We start from the raw sequence: 25,929 nt of genomic DNA on the forward strand, positions 1-25,929 counted from the left end.
AGATTAGTGCAAGGACTAATCACATTGATGTAAAACATCACCACTTACGTGACTTAGTGGAACGTGGTGTACTCGAGTTTGTTTATTGCGAGTCTGACAAGATAATAGCTGATGGTATGACAAAGCCATTATCAAAAGCCAAGTTTGTGGACTTCAGAACCGCAATGGAACTAACATGATAAGTAGTTGTTGAGTGGGGGTGTTGGAATATGTTTGGTGCAACAACTCCATTCCTGTCTATGAGTGTTTACTTGCTAGATTTGTATGCTGTTCATAAAGTTTTAGAAAAAAAACTCCCAGAGGCTCACACGGGAAGAGCATGTGACTTTGCTTCCTGTGTCTGTGTATGAGAGAAGCAGCCTGCTGTAGATGATGCACAGATAGAGACACACAAATGATTTATTCCTGATCTATTAAGCTTATCATATATTGTTCTTGTTTGTTCCTGAATAAAGAAGCTCTGTTTTCACACGCTTGGAAAATATCCTGAATAATCCGCTGCCAACAGCCACCAATTGTGCAAGTTCTCCCACTTACAAAAGATGAGAGAGGTCTGTAATTGACATCATATTTAGACCACAACTATGAGAGTCAAATTGAAAAAACAAATCCAGAAAATCACCTTGTCTGATTTGGTAAGAGTTATTTTGAAAATTATGGTGTAAAATAAGTATTTGGTCATTAGCAAAAGTTCATCTCAATATTTTGCTATGTATCCTTTGTTGGCAATGACAGAGGTCAAACATTTTCTGAGTCTTCACAAGGTTGGCACACACTGTTGGTGTTATGTTGACCCATTCCTCCACGCAGATCTCCTCTAGAGCAGTGATATTTTGGGCCTGTTGCTGGGCAACACGGACTTTCACATCCCTCCAAAGGTTTGAGATCTGGAGACTGGCTAGGCCACTCCAGGACCTTCATATGCTTCCTACGAAGCCACTTTTTCATTGCCCTGGTGGTGTTCTTGGGATCATTATCATGCTGAAAGACCCATCCACGTTTCATCTTCAATGCCCTTGCTGATGGAAGGAGGTTTGCACTCAAATTCTCACAATACATGGCCCCATTCATTCTTTCATGTACACGGATCTTTCATCCTGGTCTCTTTGCAGAGAAACAGCCCCAAAGCATGATGTTGCCACCTCCATGCTTCACAGTAGGTATGGTGTTCTTTGGATGCAACTCAGCATTCTGTCTCCTCCAAATGCAACAAGTTTTGTTTCTATCAAAAGGTTCTACTTTGGTTTCATCAGACTATATGACATTCTCCCAATACTCTTTTGGATAATCCAAATGCTCTCTCGCAAACTTCAAACAGGCCCGGACATGTACTGGCTTAAGCAGAGGGACACGTCTGGCACTGCAGGATCTGAGTCCCTGGCAGTGTAGTATGTTACTGATGGTAGCCTTTGTAACAGTGGTCCCAGCTCTATGCAGGTCATTCACTAGGTCCCCCCCGTGTGGTTCTGGGATTTTTGCTCATTGTTCTTGTGATCATTTTCACCCTACGGTGTGAGATCTTGTGCGGAGCCCTAGATCGAGAAATATTATCAGTGGTCTTGTATGTCTTCCATTTTCTTATTATTGCTCCCACAGTTGATTTCATCACACCAAGCTGCTTGCCTATTGCAGATTCAGTCTTCCCAACCTGGTGCAGGGGTACAATTTTGTTTCTGGTGTCCTTCAACATCTCTTTGGTCTTCACCATAGTGGTGTTTGGAGTGTGACTGTTTGAGGTTGTGGACAGATGTCAAGGTCAAACAGGTGCCATTACTGCAGGTAATGAGTGGAGGCCAGAGGAGCCTCTTAAAGAAGAAGTTACTGGTCTGTGGCAGACAGAATTTTAGCATGTTTTTAGGTGACCAAATGGTTATTTTCCAACATAATTTGCAAAATAAATCTTGCAAAAATCAGACAAGGTGATTTTCTGGATTTGTTTCTCATTTTGACTCTCATAGTCGTGGTCTACCTATTATGTCAATTACAGGCCTCTCTCATCTTTTTAAGTGGGAGAACTTGCACATTTGGTGGCTGGCTAAATACTTTTCTTCCCCACTGTATTTAAAAAATGCAAACATACCAGTTTTTCACCCCCAACAGGAGTAATACATGACCTTTGAAGATTCTTACAGAATACACCCATAATAATGCATTACCTGTCACATAGCAGTGACAAAGTCATTTTCATTACGGTACAACATAAGGGATAAAAAGCTTATTTTACATGAAGGTGTAGTTACCAGTGTGTTATGTAATGGTTACCAGTGTGATGTGTAAAACCCACTCTCTGCTCTCCTGATCTCACTGCAAAGCTGTGTGTGATTATACATGACACATCTGCAGGTTCCTCTCAGTTTCCATCTGAGAGGCAGACAGGGTTGCAATACAGCAGAGCTCAGAGAGCTGCAAAAATGTGTTTACGAGAAGACAAAGTTAATTTCTCCTGTTCTGTGTTAGTTACTTGTCTCATACTGGTAACTCTCCTTCAAGTATAATAAGCTCTGGAGGCAGTTATGTTCCAGGCAGAGTCCTCCCCAGAGCCTGGAAGAGGTCACTTATATAAAGTGATAAAAGTTTATTTATGAACAAAAACACAGCTGATATGAGACATACAGGGATCACTGTCCTCAGCTGTCTGTAACCTGTATGGCCATATTAATAGTTTAGATAGGTCAAATGTGGTGACAGATTCCCTTTAAGTTCAGAAATATCATTGTGAATGATTTCACCACTCAGGCAGCTTGTGGTTCTGCATTTGTAACTTCCAGGTAGAGTAACAATTTCTTTAGATTTTCCTTTTACGGGAATTTACTGGGGGTCAGAATGTTTTTAATTGTTGGTGACAGAATGTGATAGAAATTTACTTGGGATGTTACCTTTCAAAAACTGATCATTAAAGTGATTATTAAATATTAAATTTTTCTCCAGTATTTTGCGAAGGCCTAAATGGGATTTTTTTATAAGTACTTTTAAAGTTTAATTTGAATGGATTATTGTCCTTTTCCTGACTTCTTGGCTGTAGACAGTCTGCTTGGTTTATTTTTTCAGCTTTTTAATATGCATTTGTTATTAATTTAGTTGAGTATTTTTTTTCCTTGAATCAACCCTTTAACAACTTCACCCTGCAGCCAAATTCCGTTTTTGCGTTTCCATTTTTTCCTCCCCTTCTTCCCTAAGCCTTGAATATTTTATTTTCTGTCCACATAGACATATGAGGGCTTGTTTTTTTCTAGGATGAGCTGTACTTTTGAATTACACCATTAATTTTACTACATAGCAATAGTATTACAATTTGGGGATAAATGTAACTTTTTGTTAGGAACGGCAGAACGCACTAAATAAAAATAGTAATAAAGTGCGTTCGCCGCTCGGGGTCCACCGTGCAGTAGGTTATATGACTGCTGCTAGGTAATGAAAGAGGAGCAATATGGCGGTATAATGCGCACAGGTTGAACTTCACCCAAAGTGCGCAGAGCGGGCTCTGTTCACACACAGAGACACCGCAACAAAAACATACAAAAACGCTGAGCCTGTTAGTGTCACAGGCCTCAGGTAAATGCACACACGGTATCTGGTCACAGCAGCAGGACCTAAGACAGAGGAGCTGTGTCCGTCTAGACCTACCGTGTGTGCGGCATCGCTACTGCGACCGCCAAGAAGGGCTGCAACTGCAGCGTGGCGTAGGACACTGCCGCTCGATGACAAAGCTAGAAAGCAAGCGCAATGTCGGACGCTAGCGTAGAGGTGCGATGTGCACAGTGGCCTAAGGCTTGCCACTGACTGGCACTGACTGCTAAACTAATTCCCTATCCACATGCGTAATATCAGAGGGAAGGGGTTTTATAATGAGTCAGTCACCAGAAACATACATCCGTCACCATTCACACATAGCAGTATAGTCTATACTAGCGCATGGCGGAACGGCCATGCGCGCTTTTTATAGCTGTGCGGGACCTTCCGGATCTCCAAGATGCACCAATGAGATCTGGAACAGGACCTGGGCACATGACTCCCAATCTCCAATCGGAGATAGTCTCGTGAGCATGCCCAGTAGGAATACAGAGGGACTTAGTCACTGGAACGGTCTGCTGCAAAGTAATCTCCTCTGCAATAGAAAGACAGCAGGAGACCGCAGAATGTGAGGCTCTGGATTCCTGCAGAGCAGACGCAGAAACCTGACGCCTAACACTTTTTGATAACTTTTTAGAGCATTTTTTTGGGAATTGCAGTGACCAAAAAACGTAATTTTGGCATTTATTATTTTTTTCCATTTACAGCGTTTACCGATCAGGTTAATTGTTTTTATATTTTGATAGATTGGACTTTTCTGAATGAGGTAATACCATATGTGTATTTTTATTTATTTATCCCCTTCACGACATGCGCTGTATTAGTACTGCTCTGCGTGAGGTGGGTTCCCACAAACTGCAGCACTAGTACAGCGCACAGATCGCGCGGCCTGACATTGAGCAGCGATCGGGTGCGGTTGTCAGCTGTATGTGACAGCTGACACCTCACAGCAACGCCGACGATCCTTGCTAGCTGGGTATCCGTCACCAGGATTTTGATGTGAATGGTTTTTATAAGTCATTTAAATCCTGTCTTTTCCTCTCCCTCCTCCCAATCCTCACCATCATGGTGGTTAAATCACTCAGTGTATGACAAGATGTATATTCACTTGCCAAAAGCTTCAGTTCGGGGCTGAAAACTGGTTTGTGAATTTTATTTCAATACTAATAAAGGCTCTTACTGCTCCCTCAATTGCATCGGAGTAATATTTCTTGTCTGCTGTGATGACAGTGCACTCGTAAGAATCTGTCACTACAGCAAATGTACTATCTTTGAATTTTTATATCAAATGTACTGTGTTCCATGCAATCTGCACCTGGCTCTCTGCTTATCTCTGTGAGTCTTATCACCTATTACCATATATAGATAGATTGTGATAGATATTTTATAAAACTTATGAATCCATATTTAATGAAATTGCCGTTTTATTATTAAGTTGCATGCGATATCTTTTTTTTGGTGTATTAATATACAACACAGTATATAGTGAGGATATAACCACACACAGTGTCCTAACCTTCCTTGAGGATGAAGCAAATGTGGCTAGTAATGTAAATGTATATAATAAATATATCCTCCAGATCTCAATGTCTCCTGGATGTAGACTTATTGGCCACATTCAGCATGTTCATATAGAGACTTATATAAATGTAGTATATATAATCTACTTATCTTTAAGGAGCTGTGTGGCGCCCCCAGGAGTATGGTCGCTACAGTGGCATTGCCTTCCTCCTAGGGAGTGTGATGTCATGATTGAAAGCAATAAAGGATCTCTCAGGCAGTTAACCACAACACACAACACAGTTCCCATTCCAGGTCAGCAGAGGGAGCTCTGAACCAAAACTCAGGGAAGAGCTACTCTCTGGGGGCCAGGAAGGGGAAATGAGGAGTTCGTGTGACGAGGGCAACGTGTGTGGACGTGGAGGAGAAGTGCTGGGGGATTGAGCAGAGAGTTCAGGCTCATTCCCAGCTATAGCGCATGATCTGGAGCCCGGTCTCCAAGGCTGTACCGACACTGATGGTCCTGCAACAGAAACCGGAGGAATAGGAAGCTGTAAATGCTCTATTCCCACATAAGACTTGGAGGCACAACAGCGACGTGTGAGCCAGAAGAAGAAGGCTACAGCTGTCTGCCATACGAGGGAGTTCTAAAGAGAATAAGCAAGTGGAACTTCAGTGTAACACAGTGCTGCAAGTACCTAAAACTAAGCGCTAGGAAGGAGACTACACAACCCATCTGCCTAGAGAGATTCCTAAGTTGCTTCCAGGCTAGCCAACTCCTGTGCCATCTGTAATCTGGACCCTGGACTCCATTTGCCAAGCAAAGTAAAGGTAAAGAAACTGCACCCTGTTGTGTCCTTGCCTTCTTCCTGCAATCCCGTCAGCACAGCTACATCTCTGTGCCAGACACTACACCCACTTCCTCAACACCTATCCTCACTGCCCTGGGACTACTACCCTACCTGTGGAGGGCCACAACATCATAGCTGCACCACACCATCTGTCCCAGAGGATCTGTCTTAACATCTCCATTGCCGAACACCACAGGTGGCGTCACGAATCATTAACTCATAAACTTTAGTCCATCACATTCCCCTTTTACATGGGCGCCCAGGGCCACAGACCGGGTCACTGCTGCTGTGACATTCTCCTTTGAGAGACCAGCCCCATACCGAGTACCCCACAGCCCTGGAAGGGCGACCCATTTTGGCGTCACGAATAGGATTTACGGAGCCTGGTGTCCCCGGGTCCTGTGTGCCAGAGACTGTGTTTTGTGCCATAGACTATTAGTGCAATTGCCGCCATTATCCCGCCGCTTGGTGCGCGCGGGAAGCAACAGGGGCGGGCCGTCGTGGGCGGAGCCAGCGGAAAAGAGCGCGAAAAGCGAAGTGCTGCGTGGGAAGAGGCCAGCGCGCGGGAAAGTGAGAAGCGGAGGCCTGCAGTCCCTGCGTCCCCCCGATCATCCAGCCTGCAGAGCGGCAGTCGGTAAGCCAGCGCAACCCAGGGCCTGGCCAAATGTTAACTAGGGGGGAAGAGAATGTCTGAGGCAAGAGCAGATGCAGCGGCGGACGCCACTGCAAACCCCACAGTGCCACAAGCTGCAGGACCCAGCGCAACTGCAGCTCCCATAGCGCCGCTGCATCCTGCAGCCAGCGCTGCCTCCACAGTGCCACAAGAATCAGCGCCCACCGCAGCAGTCCCCATAATGCCGCTGTCCATGCCCTATATACCGGGAGCGGCCTGGCTACCGCAGTACTCAGGGGAGTCACATACCCTGAGTGAATTTAAAGAGAGACTGTGCAGTTTGTTTGAGGTGTATCCTCTGTCTGAAAACCAAAAAGTGAACAGTTTTAGCTGAAGTAAAAGCCTGGCCGGACACTGATAAAGAGACTGTTAAAAAGATCCTGGCTAAGCTAAAAATCACCTTTGACACCCGCCTACAGCTGAAATAAAGATGAGATTCTTTGTAAGCAGAGCGTGCAGGACAGTATCCGGGACTATGCCCTTAACCTGCAGGAGGCGCTGCGAGCTATCAAGCAGATTGATCCAGACAGTGTGAAAGATGGAGACAGACTGTGAAAGGAGCAATTTATTGAGGGACTCCTATCCAGTACCCACAGAGCACAGCTGTGCATCACAGCCCAACAGAACCCTGATCTAGACTTTGCAGACTTCAAAGACAAGGCTATTCGGGTGCTGCATGAACCAAATGTCAGCTGTCCAGCGCCCCTTAAGCGCCCAGCAATCACATACCATCAAGAAGCAGCATCTTTCCCTCTTAGCTTTGTGGAGGCTGATGCACAGACTCTGGACAAAGACCCTTCTGCCGAACTGCGTCTTCAGGTCCAGGAGCTGACCAAAAATATGGCTGCACTAGTCAAAACTGTGCAGTCCCTGCAGGTGTCATCAAAGGAGAAGATCCAGCTGGCCTCCAGTCCAGAGGATGTCCCATGGCTATGGAAGAAGAGGATCACTCCATGCCGAGGAAGAGACAACGATCGCTATGACATGGACGGACGTCCCATCTGTCGTCACTGCCACAAGGCAGGCCACATTGCAAGGTTCTGTTATTTGAGCGAGCAACCCCTGGGGCAAAGGGCCAACCCCCAGGAGTAGGATCACAAGACCCAAAGAACTGGCGAGCCAAGTATGTTGGAGGGCGACCTGTCCTCCCAGTGGTGATTGACGGCATCCCCATGAACGCTTTGCTGGACACTGGCTCTCAGGTGACAACTATGCCATATATCCTTTACAAGCGGTATTGGGCTGACTCTGAACTTACTGGCGGCCCAAGTGATGAACTGACAGTAGTTGCCAGCAATGGTCAGTCTTTGCCGCAAGTAGGATGTAAAGAGATTACTATTAAAGTGGGGCGAGTAGAGTTAAAATCTCAAGGTTTGATAGTTGTAGATATTGATCGACGAGAATGTAATCCAATGATGACCTTAGGTACTAATGTGATTGAAAATTGTCTTGCCGAGGTTATAGTTTTGTTGCAACAGGTGGCTGAGACTGCTGGTTCCAGTGAACAACGAGTCCTGCAGAAGGAGATCAAGGCCCTGATGCAAAGACAGCAGGTAGAACTGTCTGGCGGAGAAATTGGCAGCGTCAGAGTGAGTGATTCTTTCCCCATTGCGATACCACCCAGATTTGAAATGTTAATTTGGTGTCGGGCAGCCATAGGCCTCAGAGGAAAAGATTACCAAGCATTGGTAGAGCCAGTGTACTCTGATAGCTGGCCCACTGTCCTGACAGCCAGAGGGGTAGTTGATGTCCGCAAAGGGAGAGTACCTGTACGCCTCTTGAATTGTGGGGAGGAGGAGGCCATAATACCTCGGTATGCCACAGTTGCTAAGCTGCTTACTGTCAGTAACAATGCAATACAGGCAGCAGAGCCCTTGGTCTCATCCGACCAGGTGGAGGACAATGGCTCTGTAAAGCAGCTAGAGGAATGGTGTCAGCTGCTGAATATGGGAACTGACTGCACCCCTTCATACCAAAACAGTGGGGTTTACCGAGTGACTCAGGAGTATGAGCGGGTATTCAGTAAACACCCATTAGACTTTGGGAAGGCAAAAGGGGTTCAACACCATATCCCCACTGGAGACCATCCACCCATTAAAGAAAGGTACCGGCCTATACCCCCAACACAATATCAAGGTGCCAAAAGTATGTTGCGGGAAATGAAGGAGGCTGGGGTGATCAGAGATAGTTGTAGCCCCTGGGCAGCTCCAATAGTCTTTGTGAAAAAGAAGGATGGTAACATGAGAATGTGTGTTGATTACCGAAAAATTAACAGCATTACACATAAGGATGCCTACCCATTACCTAGAATTGAAGAGTCATTAGCTGCACTTAAAACTGCTAACTATTTTTCCACCTTAGATCTCACTAGTGGGTATTGGCAGGTTCCCTTAGCAGAGGCAGACAAGGAGAAAACAGCGTTTACTACACCAATGGGTCTCTGCGAGTTCAACTACATGCCATTCAGGCTCTGCACCGCCCCTGGGACATTTCAACGGCTAATGGAGTGCTGTCTTGGACACAAGAACTTCGAGACAGTTCTGTTATACCTTGATGATGTCATTGTTTTCTCCAAGACTTATGAAGACCATCTGAAGCACCTGGCTGAGGTGTTTAAAGCCTTGTCCAACTTTGGCCTGAAAGTGAAGCCATGCAAATGCCACCTCCTGAAGCCCAAGATACAGTACCTCGGTCATGTAGTGAGTGCAGAAGGTGTGGCAACGGGATCCTGACAAAGTCACTGTCATCCGAGACTGGCAGAAGCCCAGCAACCTCCATGAGGTACGTCAATTCCTCGGATTGGTAGGCTACTACCGAAGGTTCATCAAAGGCTTCACCGAGATAGCCACACCTATGCAAAATCTTCTGGTGGGCCAGCCCAAGAAAGCCAGAAAGAAAAGTCCTACATTTGAATGGAATGAGGAACTGGAGAGATCTTTCACTCGACTGAAGATGGCTCTCACAGGAGATGAAGTTCTGGCCTACCCATATTATGACCAACCATTTGTTCTGTATACTGATGCCAGCAACGTGGGACTGGGAGCAGTACTGTCACAGGTACAGAATGGCAAAGAAAGAGTGATCTACGCCAGCAGGAAGCTTCGTCCCACTGAAAGGGACCCTGACAACTACAGTTCCTTCAAACTGGAGTTCCTCGCCACAGTCTGGGCTGTGACTGAACGATTCAAGCATTACCTAGCTTCAGCCAAGTTTACCATCTTCACGGACAACAACCCGTTGACTCACTTGGAGACTGCAAAACTAGGTGCACTGGAGCAGCGATGGGTGACCCGGCTGTCTAACTATGAATTTACCATCAAGTACCGAGTGGGGCACAAGAATACCAATGCTGATGTGCTGTCCAGAATGCCCAATCTGCCAGATGCAGGAGAAGACCCTGAGGCACTCGAAGAAATAGAGTTACCTGCCTTCCACCGGCCAATGGCGGCCCAACGTGCCCAAGGAGTGAGAAACAGACGGTCTATCGTGAAAGAGGCCACCCTAAATCCATTGCCTCTCTCAGGGTCCTGACAGCGCCGGCGTACAGCCTCCGCTAGGCAGGGACTCACCCACACCGTAGGGACTCCTGGGGACAAGAACAGCCGGAAAATAAAGATGCACGGGACCTGAATGTAGAAGTTTAGAAAGTAGGCACAGGACCTATGGTCATGTGAACGGTCATGTGACTGCAAGGGGGCGGGGCTTAGCATCCTGCTTTCAAAGAAGGTAGAAAACTCAAAGTCGGGCAAAGCGGGGGTCATGCAAAATACAGGCAAGCGAGGTACAGGAGGGATAAACAGACGGGAGGTCAGACAAAGCCAAAGGTCATACACAAGATCTCAGTAAAGTACCAGGGATGAGACAGAACGGATAGTCAGAGGCAAGCAGAGATGAAAACCAAACAGACGTAGAAGGTACCAGGCAGAATCCAAAGCAGAATCCAGAGAACAGGCAGAGTCATACACAGAGAATCAAGCAATCAGAACACAGCACTAACACACTCAGGGGTCACCACACAATGCCAAGGTCGAAAGTATAACTGACGGGGGATGGGAGCTTCCTGAGGCTATAAGAAGCCTCCCCAGAACCAATGAGAGGCCACCATAATAGGTCCCAGGTGTGCAGGTGAGAGTCTGCACTGAGGTCAGAACATTAACCCCAGCAGTGCCGGTCACCCAGCCCTGGTATCATGACAGTACCCCCCTCTCAACGGGGGGCCTCTGGAACCCCAGGCTTGCCCGGGTACCTAGCATGGAAAGCCCGAACCAGACGATCCGCATGCATCAACCGGGCCGGCACCGAGGACCTGTCCTCTGGCCCATACCCCTTCCAATGAACTAGGTACTGTACAGACCGCCGTACCAACCTAGAATGTACGATGTGACCAATCTCATATTCCACATGTCCCTCAACTGAAACCGGAGGAGCAGCGGACTCGGATTCTCCCCGGACTGCTTCAAACGGTTTCAGTAGAGATCTATGGAAGACATTAGGGATCTTGAAAGAGGGTGGAAGGCATAGCCTGTACGCTACTGGGTTGATTTTTTCCACAATTTTGTACGGGCCATTGAATTTGGGGCCCAACTTGGCTGACAGAATCTTTAACTTAATGTTTCGCGTGGAGAGCCAAACTTTCTCTCCAACCTGAAACATGGGACCAGGTGTTCGTTTCCTGTCAGCGAAAAACTTTTACCTTCCTTGAGACCTAGATATACGCCGCTGGACTTCTGCCCATAATAATAATAATAATAATAATCTTTATATAGCGCCAACATATTCCGCAGCGCTTTACAGTTTAACAGTTTCAAAACACAAGTCATAAGTAACAACGCTAACAATACAATAATTAAAGCAAAATAAGACGAAATAAGACGACCCTGCTCGTGAGAGCGTACAATCTACAATGAGGTGAGGAGGATACAAAATACAGGTGTGTATTTACAATGGTGTATTTACAATGAAGGTCCAGCCATCTTGCAGGAGTGAAGGATGGATGGAGATAGTGAATGGGCTACGCACGCACACTTACACAGAGAATGACTTTGATTAGTGAATGTGATAGGCCGCTCTGAACAGGTGTGTTTTGAGGGAGCGCCTAAAACTATGCAAATTGTGGATAGTCCTGATTTCTTGGGGTAGAGCATTCCAGAGGATAGGAGCAGCACGGGAAAAGTCTTGGAGTCGGGAGTGGGAGGTACGGATTAGTGCAGAGGTTAGTCGAAAGTCGTTTGCAGAGCGCAGCGATCGGCTAGGCCGATAGACAGAAATGAGAGAAGAGATGTAGGGGGTGCCGCACTGTGGAGAGCTTTGTGGGTGAGAACAAGTACTTTGAATTGGATCCTATAATGAATGGGCAGCCAATGTAAGGACTGGCGAAGAGCGGACGCGTCCGAGTACCGATTACCCAGATGGACGATCCTGGCTGCTGCATTGAGTATGGACTGGAGAGGGGATAGTCGAGTGACGGGGAGGCCAATTAATAGAGCGTTGCAGTAATCCAGGCGAGAGTGGATCAATGCAACCGTGAGGGTTTTTGTTGTTTCCATAGTGAGAAAAGGGCGGATTCTAGAGATGTTCTTTAGGTGTAAGCGGCAAGAGCGGGCAAGGGATTGTATATGGGATGTAAAGGAGAGATTGGTGTCAAACATAACACCCAGACAGCGCACCTGCTGCCGGGGTGTTATTGTGGTACCACCCACGGAGAAGGAAATGTCAGATTTAGGGAGGTTAGTAGACGGCGGGAGCAGAAGAAGTTCAGTTTTGGAGAGGTTGAGTTTCAGATAGAGAGCGGACATGATATTGGAGACTGCGGACAGACAGTCACTGGCGTTCTGTAGTACAGCGGGGGTAAGGTCGGGGGAAGACGTGTATAGTTGTGTGTCATCAGCATAAAGATGGTACTGAAAGCCAAATCTGCTGATGGTCTGTCCAATTGGGGCCGTGTAGAGAGAGAAAAGAAGGGGGCCAAGGACTGAGCCCTGAGGTACCCCGACAGCAAGAGGAAGAGGAGATGACGTGGAGCCAGAGAACAAAACACTGAAGGAGCGGTCAGAGAGATAGGAAGAGAACCAGGAGAGTGCAGTGTCCTTAATGCCTAGTGACTGGAGCCTAGAGAGTAGGAGATGGTGGTCAACAGTATCGAAAGCTGCAGATAGGTCAAGAAGAATGAGCAGAGAGTGGTCACCGTTACGTTTTGCTGTCAGAAGGTCATTGGTCACTTTGATGAGTGCAGTTTCAGTCGAATGTAGGGGGCGGAAGCCGGACTGTGAAGGGTCTAGAATGGAGTGAATGGAGAGGTAACGGGTAAGGCGGGAGTAAACTAGGCGTTCCAAAAGTTTAGAGATGAAGGGGAGATTGGAGACTGGTCTGTAGTTGTTTGTGCAGGATGGGTCGAGAGCAGGTTTCTTTAGTAATGGAGTAACGATGGCGTGTTTGAAGGAGGATGGGAAAATGCCCGAGGAGAGGGAGAGATTAAAGATTGTAGTTAGGTGGGTTGTGACGACTGGAGAGAGAGACTGGAGGAGATGTGAGGGAATGGGGTCGGTAGTGCATGTAGTCATGTAGTCATGCCCATGTATTTTTTAACCGCTGAACAGAGTCCTCAGCCCCGGGGCACCCCGAATCCAGACGAGAAAACTCATCAAAATGAGGACTGAACCCATAGTTGATCAAGAAAGGGGACAGACCAGTGGATTGACTCACCCGACTATTGAAGGCAAATTCAGCCAACGGCAGTATATCACATCAGTCATTCTGTCTAGCAGAGGTTAGACATCTGAAGATCTGTTCCAGAGACTGATTAGTGCGTTCCGTCTGACCATTACTCTCAGGATGGTATGCAGACGAAAAGGACAGAGATATCCCTAATTTTTTGCAGAAAGCACGCCAACACTTAGCCACAAACTGCACACCACGATCAGACACCACATTCAGGGGTACCCCATGCAAGCGGACCACATGCTGCACAAACAATCTGGATAAGGTCTCAGCAGAAGGTAATGCGGACAGGGGTACAAAATGAGCCTGCTTTGAAAATCTGTCCACCACTACCCATACCACCGTATTACCCCTGGAAGAGGGAAGATTGGTAATAAAATCTATGGACAGATGGGTCCACGGTCTTTCGGGAACTTCCAAGGGCATCAGCTCCCCCGCCGGCCGGCTATGGGAGCTTTTAGAACGAGCGCAGACCCCACAACCAGAAATGAATTTCTTTATATCAGAACCAAGAGTAGGCCACCAGAAGATCCTAGCCACCACCAGTCGCGTGGCTGATATACCAGGGTGAGCACACAACTTGGATCGTGGAACTCTTGCAAGAGTTTAAGGTGAAGTTGCTCTGGGACAAACAACTTGCCCCCTGACTTGGCCGCAGGAACCAGTGACTGGGCCCCCTCAATTTCCCATTGCAATTCAGACGAGATCCCTGCTAACACCACCCCAGGGTGCAGGATGGAGGACGGTGGCTCAGGGGCAGACACAGGGTGAAAACTACGAGATAAGGCGTCAGACTTGACATTCTTTGACCCTGGACGGAAAGTAATAGTAAACTGGAAACGAGAAAAAAAAAGTGACCAACGGGCCTGTCTGGGCGTTAATCTTTTAGCAGACTCAATGTATGACAAATTTTTGTGATCAGTGATCACAGTAACCGGGTGACTGGCCCCCTCCAAAAAGTGCCTCCATTCCTCAAATGCCAACTTGACCGCAAGAAGCTCTCTATTGCCTACATCATAATTTCTTTCAGCAGCAGAGAACTTCCTGGAAAAGAAAGCACATGGCCTGAGGTTGGTAAGAGTGGCAGACCCTTGAGATAACACTGCCTCCACCCCCACCTCGGAGGCATCCACCTCCACCACAAATGGTTTGGAAGGATCTGGCTGTACCAAGACAGGAGCAGACATAAAACATTTTTTCAGCGTCGCAAAGGCCTCTTTTGGGAGCGAAGACCAATTTCTCACATCCGCACCTTTGCATGTTAGATCCGTGAGAGGTTTGACCACTTGCGAAAACCCCCGGATAAATTTGCGGTAATAATTGGCGAACCCCAAGAAGCGCTGAAGACCCTTAAGATCTTGGGGTTGCACCCAATCCGCAATGGCCTGCCCCTTCTTGGGGACCATGCGAAAACCCTCACCGGATACAATTAATCCCAAAAATGACAATTCTTGCACACAGAATACACATTTCTCCAATTTGGCATACAGATGATTTTCTCTCAGTCTTTGGAGAACAGTTCGTACATGTTCCAAATGAGAATGCTTCTCGGAGGAGTATATCAAAATATCATCTAAGTAGATAACGACAAAACGACCAATGAGATCTGAGAATACCACGTTGATGAAATTCTGAAATATGGCAGGGGCGTTTGTAAGACCAAATGGCATGACTAAATTTTCAAACAGTCCCTCGGTCGTGAGGAATGCGGTTTTCCATTCATCCCCCTCTCGGACCCTTATCAAATTATATGCCCCCCGAAAGATCCAGTTTAGAAAACCACTTTGCCCCGATAGTTGGTTACACAAATCGGGAATCAACGGAAGGGGGTACGTATTCCGTACTATAATCTGATTAAGCTCCCGAAAATCGAGACAGGGACGTTACCCGCCATCTTTTTTGTTTACAAAAAAGAAACCTGCCGCCACAGGTGAGACTGAAGGACGTATGTGTCCTTTGCGCAGACTTTCAGCAATGTACTCCTTCATAGCCAAGCGCTCAGGACCAGACAAATTAAACAGACGGGCTTTAGGTAATTTAGCCCCCGGGACCAGCTCAATAGCGCAGTCAAAGGGTCTATGTGGCGGTAACGTCTCGGCCTCACTTTCGGAGAATAAATCTTTGAAGTCCTTCAGGCATTCCTGAATACCTTCCAGCTCAACAGATGATACAGACACAGATTTAACAGGTTCAACCAGCAGTGCGGATTTATCACATAACTTAAAATCATTAAACCCCATTGAACAATCTCCCCCGTTTTCCAGTTGATAACTGGGTTATGACGTTGTAACCAGGGCATGCCCAGCACCAACCCTGCAGGTAGATTGTCCAGAACAAAACAACTTAGGTTTTCCACATGAGTAAGACTTTAGAAAACAAGGAAAAGGGTACCTGAGGGTCTGAGTAGTCTCCCCGTAGACTACCCAGACCTAGTCGTTTCCCGCCGACGAGGTTGAAGACAGGCAATCAGGACACTCCCTTTTCCAATGTCCCGTTTTACCGCAGTAAAAGCATAACTGCTTGTCCTTCCGGCGTTTCCTCTCCGTATCCTTCAGGGAGAGGGCGCCTACATCCATGAGCTCAGGGGCAGTCTCTTTTCCACTGGGGAACAATGGAGTTTCCACCTGCATCACCCCTCTGGCCCGCAGCCTGCAGTCCATCCGGACGGCCTGGGTCATGGCGTCCTCGAGAGAGTTAGGTGGGGGATGTAATGCCAAGGCATCCTGCAGCCGCTCGGACAAGCCTCTGCGAAAGAGTCCTCGGAGTGCGGCATCGTTCCCAGAGATCTCTGCGGCCCAGCGGCGGAATTCAGTACAAAACCACTCAGCTGAGTGTTTCCCCTGACAGACGCTCATCACCATGTCCTCTGCCAATCGCACTCGGTCAGGCTCATCATAAATGTGCACGAGGGCCTCAAAAAATGCATTCAACGACACTCTCTCAGGGGCAGTGGGAGGAAGGGAGAAAGCCCAAGCTTGTGGGGACCCTCTTAACAGAGACATAATGACCCCAACCTTCTGACTTTCGTCCCCAGAGGAACGTGGTCTCGAACTAGAAAAAAGTTTGCACCCCTCCATGAAGACCCTGAACTCTTTTTTGTTTCCAGAAAAAAAGTAAGGCAGTTTAACAGGTGGTTCTGGGGACACCAAAACAACATCACTCGCCCCAGCCCCCAGAGATCCAGCAGCTAAAGCCCCCCGCACTGTCTCAGAAACCTGCTGCTGAGAACGAGCCAGAGCTTGCTGCTCCAGAGATAGACCCTGAAACATCTGACTCAGACTTTTCATCTGGTCAGCCAGAGACTGTATGGGATCCATAACTCTCTGCACAAAAACCCCCCAAAAAACTTAATGGTCAGTTATAATGTCAGGGTCCTGACAGCACCGGCATACAGCTTCCACTAGGCAGGGACTCACCCGCACCGTAGGGACAACTGGGGACAAGAACAGCCGGAAAATAAAGATGCACGGGACCTGAATGTAGAAGTTTAGAAAGTAGGCACAGGACCTATGGTCATGTGAACGGTCATGTGACTGCAAGGGGGCGGGGCTTATCATCCTGCTTTCAAAGAAGGTAGAAAACTCAAAGTCGGGCAAAGTGGGGGTCATGCACAATACAGGCAAGCGAGGTACAGGAGGCATAAACAGACGGGAGGTCAGACAAAGCCAAAGGTCATACACAAGATCTCAGTAAAGTACCAGGGATGAGACAGAATGGATAGTCAGAGCCAAGCAGAGATGAAAACCAAACAGACGTAGAAGGTACCAGGCAGAATCCAAAGCAGACTCCAGAGAACATACCGAGTCATACACAGAGAATCAAGCAGCCAGAACACAGCACTAACACACTCAGGGGTCACCACACAATGCCAAGGGCGAAAGTATAACTGACGGGGGATGGGAGCTTCCTGAGGCTATACGAAGCCTCCCCAGAACCAATGAGAGGCCACCATAATAGGTCCCAGGTGTGCAGGTGAGAGTCTGCACTGAGGTCAAAACATTTACCCCAGCAGTGCCGGTCACCCAGCACTGGTATCATGACAGCCTCATCATGACTGGGCAGAAACGCAGGATAGCGACCCCGCAGTCCGCCTGGTAAAGTACTGTCACAAGCTGACTCATGCCCAGATCCAGATGCTCCTGAAGAAACCCAGCAGTTGTGGAAGGAGAGAGGCCGGCTGTTCATCTATGAGTGAAAGCTGTGCCGGAGGAGTATCAATGCCCGCACTCATGAGTTGGTCTGGCAAGTGGTAGTTCCAAAGAGGGAGGTCTTGCTCCGAGAGAGATTCTACTGGGCTGGTATGAGGAAGGCCATTGAAAATTGGTGCCGGGAGTGTGGACAATGTAACCTGCGCAGAAAGGACCGTAACAGCCAGCGAGCTCCTTTGCAGCTAATAATAACCAAACAACCACTTGAGTTGGTCGCCCTGGACCATGTGAAGCTGGTTCCAAGCCGTTCAGGCTACGTTTATGCTCTTACCATCATTGACCACTACTCGAGATTCCTGGTAGTCGTGCCTGTCAAGGATCAAACAGCCAGGACAGCAGCCAGAGCATTCCAACAGCACTTTTGTCGACCACACGGATATCCCGAGCGAGTGCTTACAGATCAAGGTCCAGCCTTTGAGGCGGAAGTGTTGCAGGAATTCTTTAGCTTGTACGGTTGCAAGAAGATCAGGACAACACCGTACACCAAGCAATACAGCCCCGAGTTTATAACTGGGGAAGGTAACAGGCCCGGATGAAACAGAGAATGTCAGAAGCAAAAAAGATAAGTACTGGTCATATTAGCAAACTAGTTCCATTGAGAGGGACGAGAGAATGCGGAAATATGGGTTGAAAGTAGGACTCTCACTAACTGGACTGTAGTATGGATCTGGGTTGTGGTGAAGGCAGGTCAACCAGTGGAGACAGAAACCATGCAAGTTATGAGGAAAGAACTGAGACGGTGTGTGAAAATGCTCTGTATTGTGAAGGAAACGTTCATTAAGCTGTGCACTCGCTATCTACTGTATACAATCCCCATTAGTAAAATGTTTATTTTTGAGTGGGAGTCTTCCTCATTGAAGCCCTCAACATCTGGTCCTGGCCAACCAAAGACATCAGTAACATGCGCCCTGCAAGGGCATAGCGCCCCCATACACGGAGTCCACACACCCAGCCAGAACCCCCACCTTCATGTAACGTTGCGGGGCTTAAGGGACGAGTATCTCGTCCACGACTACTGCCTTGCGCCATCTTACATTTCCATAAAAATGTGCAGGACACATAATCCACAGGCCAACTGTAAAGGGGGTTTCACTACAGGTTTTTTAAATACAGTATATCCACCCTATACATACTCCCACTGCGGGGTGCCCATCCCGTTCACCAAATGTGTCTATTTATATGCTGAAACTTAATTACACCTCGAATATGTATAGGTACATATGTAAAGTCTACTGTAAAATTAGAATACATATACAGTACATACACATGGGATCCTAAATACCTGACAGTGTGCAAAGGAAGAGAATGTCACCCAGCAGCTTCTCTACTACAGTAGTTTACTATGGCGCTTCCTATAGTATGACCTTTGGAATAGTGATAAAAGTCATGCAGTGATCAAATGACCCCTTGGCACAAGGCCATCTCAGTGGGGGATTATCATAAGCTTAGTATATGTTATCCATTTAACAGGATATATAGACAGTGATAAGACAGACTGTGTGGATGGGAAGTGCATTATCACTATATACAGTAAATGTGCAGCGTGTATCAGAGATTATATCTACCTCGGATCCTTCAAACGGAACCTGAAATCCCATCTTTTCAGGAAAGTTTACAGCCTGCAATGACCATTCTGCCGCCTCACCACCGCCTGAGCTGCCGCCTCATCACCACCAGAGCTGCTGCACCCCCGACCTTCTGTCTCTTCCCTACTATCCCGTAGAATGTAAGTTCGCAAGGACAGGGTCCTCTCCCCTCTGTACCAGTCTGTCATTGTAAATTTGTTTACTGTTAACGATATCTATAACTTTGTATGGAACCCCACTTGTCATGTACAGCACCATGGAATTAATGGCGCTATATAAATTAATAATAATAATAATCTATATATATAAAACTGAATGTATGTGTGTATCACCAACCAATCACGAAGAATCTTTCATTTCACCAGAGGTGTTCAAAAGAAGCTGAGCTGTGATTGGTTGCTATGAGCAACAGTTTTCCTTGCAACCAATCACTAAGCAACTCTCATTTCACCAGAGCTGGTTAAAAGAAGCTGAGCTGTGATTGGTTGCTATGAGCAAGTTTTCCCACTTGACAACACCTCAGCAGACACGGACATGGTGGGAGAAATCTAACATCCCTGGGAACATAAGCTCCCAGCCATTGTCTGCCCCCCAGAAAGGAGCAGAGTGCACAACAGAAATTAATCCCCCCTCCTGTGCCCATATACCATCACACATCCTCCATCCTATAGGCACATCTTCCCTCCTAAAGGGATCATTGGTTTGGAAGTCAGAGCAAATCCATCCAGCGCGTTGGTTTTGACCCCAGGCCTCTCTTAAAGGGATCCCCAGTATGGAAGTTAGGACCGCTCCACTCAGCTCTGTGGTTCTGACCCCAGGGTCTCTTAAAGGGATCATTGGTATGGAAGTTAGGGCAAATCCACTCTGCGCTTTAGTACTGACTCCAGGCTCTCTTAACGGGATCTCCTGCATGGAAGTTAGGGCAAATCCCTCAGCTCTCTGATTCTGACCCCAGGGTTCTAATAAAGGGATAATTGGTATGCAAGTCAGAGCAAATCCACTCAGCGCTCTGGTTCTGACCCCAGGCCCCTCTTAAAGGGATTATTGGTATGGAAGTGAGGGCAAATCCACTCTGGGCTTTGGTACTGACCCCAGGCCTCTCTTAAAGAGATCTCCGGTATGGAAGTTAGGGCAAATCCACTCTGTGCTTTGTTACTGACCCCAGATTTCTCTTAAAGGGAGCTGTATAGAAGTTAGGGCAAATCCACTCTGCACTTTGGTACTGACCCCAGGCCTCTCTTAAAGGGATCCCCAGTATGGAAGTTAGGACCGCTCCACTCAGCTCTGTGGTTCTGACCCCAGGGTCTCTTAAAGGGATCATTGGTATGGAAGTTAGGGCAAATCCACTCTGCGCTTTAGTACTGACTCCAGGCTCTCTTAACGGGATCTCCTGCATGGAAGTTAGGGCAAATCCCTCAGCGCTCTGATTCTGACCCCAGGGTTCTAATAAAGGGATAATTGGCATGCAAGTCAGGGCAAATCCACTCAGAGCTCTGGTTCTGACCCCAGGCCCCTCTTAAAGGGATTATTGGTATGGAAGTGAGGGCAAATCCACTCTGCGCTTTAGTACTGACTCCAGGCTCTCTTAACGGGATCTCCTGCATGGAAGTTAGGGCAAATCCCTCAGCTCTCTGATTCTGACCCCAGGGTTCTAATAAAGGGATAATTGGTATGCAAGTCAGGGCAAATCCACTCAGCGCTCTGGTTCTGACCCCAGGCCCCTCTTAAAGGGATTATTGGTATGGAAGTGAGGGCAAATCCACTCTGCGCTTTGGTACTGACCCCAGGCCTCTCTTAAAGAGATCTCCGGTATGGAAGTTAGGGCAAATCCACTCTGTGCTTTGTTACTGACCCCAGATTTCTCTTAAAGGGATCTGTATAGAAGTTAGGGCAAATCCACTCTGCGCTTTGGTACTGACCCCAGGCCTCTCTTAAAGGGATCTCCGGTATGGAAGTTAGAGTAAATCCCTCAGCGCTCTGATTCTCACCCCAGGCTTCTATTAAAGGGATCATTGGTATGGAAGTCAGGGCAAATCCACTCAGCACTCTGGTTCTGACCCCAGGCTGATGGGATGATGTGGGATATTAGGGGTAGTAGTCCGGTGGCTCTGGCTGATGGGATGATGTGGGATATTAGGGGGAGTAGTCCGGTGGCTCTGGCTGAAGGGATGATGTGGGATATTAGGGGTAGTAGTCCGGTGGCTCTGGCTGACGGGATGATGTGGGATATTAGGGGTAGTAGTCCGGCGGCTGTGACAGGATGATGTCGGATATTAGTTGTAGTTGTCCGGTGGCTCTGGCTGACAGGATGATGTGGGATATTAGGGGTAGTAGTCCGGTGGCTTTGACAGGATGATGTGGGATATTAGGGGTAGTAGTCCAGTGGCTCTGGCTGATGGGATGATGTAGGATATTATAGTGAATGTGGCTATGCGGAGTGGGCGAGGCTCTACACTCAACTTTATATATATAGATATAATCATTATAATTTGTTATAACTAACCGTAGTTAGTTACTATGCCCGGGCAGCACCGGGCTCTTCAGCTAGTACATTATATTTATGTGGCAAAAATGTAGAATTTCACATTATGAGATACTTAGAAATAATTTTGCCACAAAAAACATGTAATTATTTTAGCTTTTTAGATTATTAGATGTTATCTTACTCTTAATAGCAAATAGGTAACACGGAAACACATACAAATTGTCGTTCATATACCCTACAAGTATTATAATTTGGATGCACCAATATTAAGATACACTGTGATGATACGGAAATGAATAAATAAATTAATTTAAGTTATAGCTGTTCCATTTATTATATAATAAATTATTGTCTCTTATTCTAGAAAGCTCTAAACATGATAAAAAATATTGATCTTGCAATGATAGAAGGCTTCCAGGACAATGCACATACCTTCCGCTGGTGCCAAGAGATCAGTGTCTGTTCAGTGCTGTCCAAGCTGAATGTATAGTGAAGTAGAAGAGCTAAAAGGATATGACAAGCGAGAGCAAACAAAAGTGAAATAGTTGGAGGGGAAACATACGAGTCTTAAGTTTCCAATGACATCAAGTTAACCACTGTTGTTTCAGCAACAGTGCACTCCCTGCCAAGCCGCTCCCTGACTCGTGACAAATACTCAGCAATTTACGTATGATGACATAAAAGTCAAGGACTGCAATACTAATAACTATGTTGTGTAAATAGATTTACATCATATAAACATTTATAGCGGTTTATCTCTATTTGGACATGGCACAAGCGTTGTTTCAAATATATACATAGGTTCAAGGAACAAATGTGCATTTTACTGTATCTAAAGACAGTACAGAGGTAACTATTTCAACCGATCCTGGTAGCGGAGGGGCCCCCATATGTTCCTTTGGCACAGAAGAAGACATTACAGATAAAGGCAGCCATATTTACCAACACATATCAAGTATATCGTGGCACAGCTGTGTCGGTGCTCAAAAATAGGTTCCCACACCAGAACAATAATAAAGTAAATTTTTGGCACTCAACTTGAGAATAAATGAATGATTTTATTTGCAGTCAAAGGCAGTAAACGTTTTGGTCAATACATCTGACCTTCATCAATACACAGACTGCTCCTGAGTGGTCCGTAAATATGGGGTAGTAAAATAACACTGGAATGGAGAGAATCATAGACTTCTATTGGGGTACATGCATAATCTATGCATGAAACAAGAATCCAGCGTGTTTCGCCAGTAATTAAAAATCCAGTGTTTATTGAAACTTCAAAAGTTAAAAAACAACTGACACATTTCAGCTCCAAAGGCCCTCAACCATAATTAAGGCTGTTTGAAGCTGAAATGCGTCGGTTGTTCCACATCGGCCAGAGCCACCTGTCAGCATGTTTTTTTAACTTTTGAAGAATCAATAAACACTTGACTTTTAATTAACTGTGAAACACACTGGATTCTTTGTTCATGCATTGCATCAGCCGGACCCCAGGCTTCGTTGTTGATCATCAGGCTTTTGCTGCAACTGGTTGTGAGCTGACTCTCCCTTCCCTTCTCTTATTTGTTGTTCATTATAATCTATGGTGCTGCCACATGTCCATGTTTTCACACGAACCATGTGTCGCACAAGTAGACATGTCCATTTTTTTCAGAAAGCACGGATTACAATACATGCCGCATACGTGTGTCATTCGCATGCATGCCATCGATTAAGGGAAAAATTAATGCTTTATCATCATACTGCCGAGGAAAATGTGAAATAAAACACAATCCAAATTATAAACATAAATAAACATGTTACAGCTGAAAATGTCATCTTGTGCCGCAAAAAACAAGTCATCAATCCGCTCCATCAGTGGAAAAATAATAAAGTTATAGCTCTCAGAATAAAGCGATACAAAAATAATTATTTTTTCTATAATATAATTTTTATTGTGTAAAAGCGGCAAAACATAAAAAACAATATAAATGGGGTATTGCTGTAGTGAACTCAACTGAAGAATTATTAATTTTAACACATGCAGAATAACATAAAAAAATTCCTAAATTACTGGTTTTTGTTCATTCTGCCTCCCAAAAATCAGAATGGAAGGCAATCAAAAAAGTTATGTGTCTGAAAATGATACCAATAAAGATGTAAACTCGTCCCGCAAAAAAGAAGCCCTCACAAGACTCTGTGGACAGAAATATGGAAAAATGATAGCTCTCAAAATATGGTGATGCAAAAAATAATTTTTGCAATGAAAAGCATTTTATAGTGTGCAACAGCAGTCAAACATGAAAACAACATAAATCTGGTATCGCTGTTATCACACCTACCTGAAAAATAAAGTCGCCATATCACTTATACCACATGAGGTACAAAATAAAACCAATTCTTCACCTGCTGTTGATTTGCTCATTCTCCCTCCCAAAAATCGCAATAAGGCTCAGCGCACATTTATCCTGTGCTCTGCACTGAGCGTTTACACCAGGGTTTCAATGTAAATCTGTGAAATATGTGATTCAGACAGAACCCCAGGCAGAAGATTCCTAAAATAAGGCAGATGGAGGAACTGTGGACACCATAGGACCTGAGATCTGGCGGTGGCTAGTTTTGTGCACTTCTGAAAAGAAGGACACTGCTGAACAGAGGCCAGACAATGTCCAGAGTAACTCTACTGACTCATTAAAGTAAATGGATCACTCGGGGGTTTCATCTGAATCACGTCCCTCACAGATTTAGATGGAAACCCCAATGTAAGTGCTTTGTGTAGATCCCCATATAAACGTGATCTCAAATGTTATGCAAAATGTTCCTAACAAAAGCTTCAATTCAATCCACAAAAAAACAAGTTCTCATTCAGGTCCGTCATCTGTTAGCAAAAATATATCGGCTTCCACATTACTTGCCCCTGAAAAGAAATTCAGAAAATTCTGTGCTCGAAGTTCAAATGCCTCCATCCCTTCTGAGCCCCACAGTGTCCCTAAACAACATATAGCATCCACATGTTTGGCATTTCTGAAATGATGAGAGCCCGCCTAACTTACAGGTTCATGTCCCCATAAGCATGAGCTGGTCATAATGTACTGGTCACTATAAGGTGCTGGTCACTACAATGTACTGGTCACTTCTGTGTACTGGTCACTAAAACGGCAGTTTGCAATTTTCACTCGGCAACATTCATTGCTGCGTGTTTCTGGACAACACCCATGGAGTCAAAATCATCACTACACCTGTAGATAAATCCCCAAAGTGGTCTAATTTCCAAAATGGGGTTACTTGAGGGAGGAATTCGGCTCTTCTAGCACTTAGGGGCTCTGTATATGGAGTCCGCAAACCATTCTAGGAAAATCTGCGCTCCAGGAGGCAAACAGCAATCTGTCACTCCCGAGTCTCTCTGTATGGCTAAGCAGTACTGTAAAGCCACATATGGGGTATTACCATGTTCAGTAGAAATTGTGGGACAAATTATGGTGACATTTTTACTCAATTCTTGTGCTAAAATGTAAAATCTTAGTTTAAAACTAAATTTTGGTGGTAAAAATATAATTATTTTTCTGTAAAACCCCCACATGTGGTGTCATTATGATCACTGCACCCCTAGATAAATTCATTGGGGAGTGTAGTTTGTAAAATAAGTTCACATATGGGGGTTTCTGTTATTCTGGTACCTCAGACGCTCAGCCAATGTGACATGGCACCCTCAAACCAATCCAGCAAAATCTGGGATTTGCTCTGTGCCTCAAAAGTAGTATTCCCCCACATATGGGATAGCGGCGTACTCAGGAGAAATTGCACAACAATTGTATGGTGCAATTTCTCCTGTTACCCGTGTGAAAATAAAAAATTAGGAGTCAAATAAATTTTTTGTGGGAATATGTGATTTTTTTTATTTTCACGGCTCAATGTTATAAACTTCTGTAAAGCACCTGGGTGTTCAAGGTGCTCATCACACATCTAAATACATTCTTTGATGGGTCACTTGTGGGGGGTTTCTATTGGTTAGGCACATTAAGGGCTTTCCAAACGGGACATGGCGCCCACTAATGATTTTACATTCAAAAAGTCAAATTATGCTCCTTCCCTTCCGAACCCTGCCATGTGCCCAAACAGTAGTTTTCTCCCTCATATGGGGTATCAGTGTACTCAGAAGAAATTGCACTACAATTGTATCCCTTATGAAAATGCTAAGTTTGGTGCTAAAAAAACATTTACAGTGGGGCAAAAAAGTATTTAGTCAGTCAGCAATAGTGCAAGTTCCACCACTTAAAAACATGAGAGGCGTCTGTAATTTACATCATAGGTAGACCTCAACTATGGGAGACAAACTGAGAAAAAAAAATCCAGAAAATCACAT

General features: G+C 45.9%; 1 long non-coding RNA gene across 1 annotated transcript in view; it reads right to left on the reverse strand.

Annotated features, from left to right (window-relative positions):
* LOC141091796 (uncharacterized) overlaps positions 1–22,186 on the reverse strand; it is a 64,487-nt gene extending 42,301 nt beyond the window's left edge. Inside the window, exon 1 of the long non-coding RNA XR_012232573.1 lies at positions 22,023–22,186. This is a non-coding gene — a long non-coding RNA (uncharacterized lncRNA). The remainder of the gene's footprint in view (positions 1–22,022) is intronic.
* Between the last annotated feature and the right edge of the window lie 3,743 nt (positions 22,187–25,929).

Source organism: Dendrobates tinctorius, unplaced genomic scaffold (genome assembly GCF_039654945.1).
Source record: "Dendrobates tinctorius isolate UK_male_01 unplaced genomic scaffold, ASM3965494v1 ptg000056l, whole genome shotgun sequence".
Lineage (NCBI taxonomy): Eukaryota > Metazoa > Chordata > Amphibia > Anura > Dendrobatidae > Dendrobates > Dendrobates tinctorius.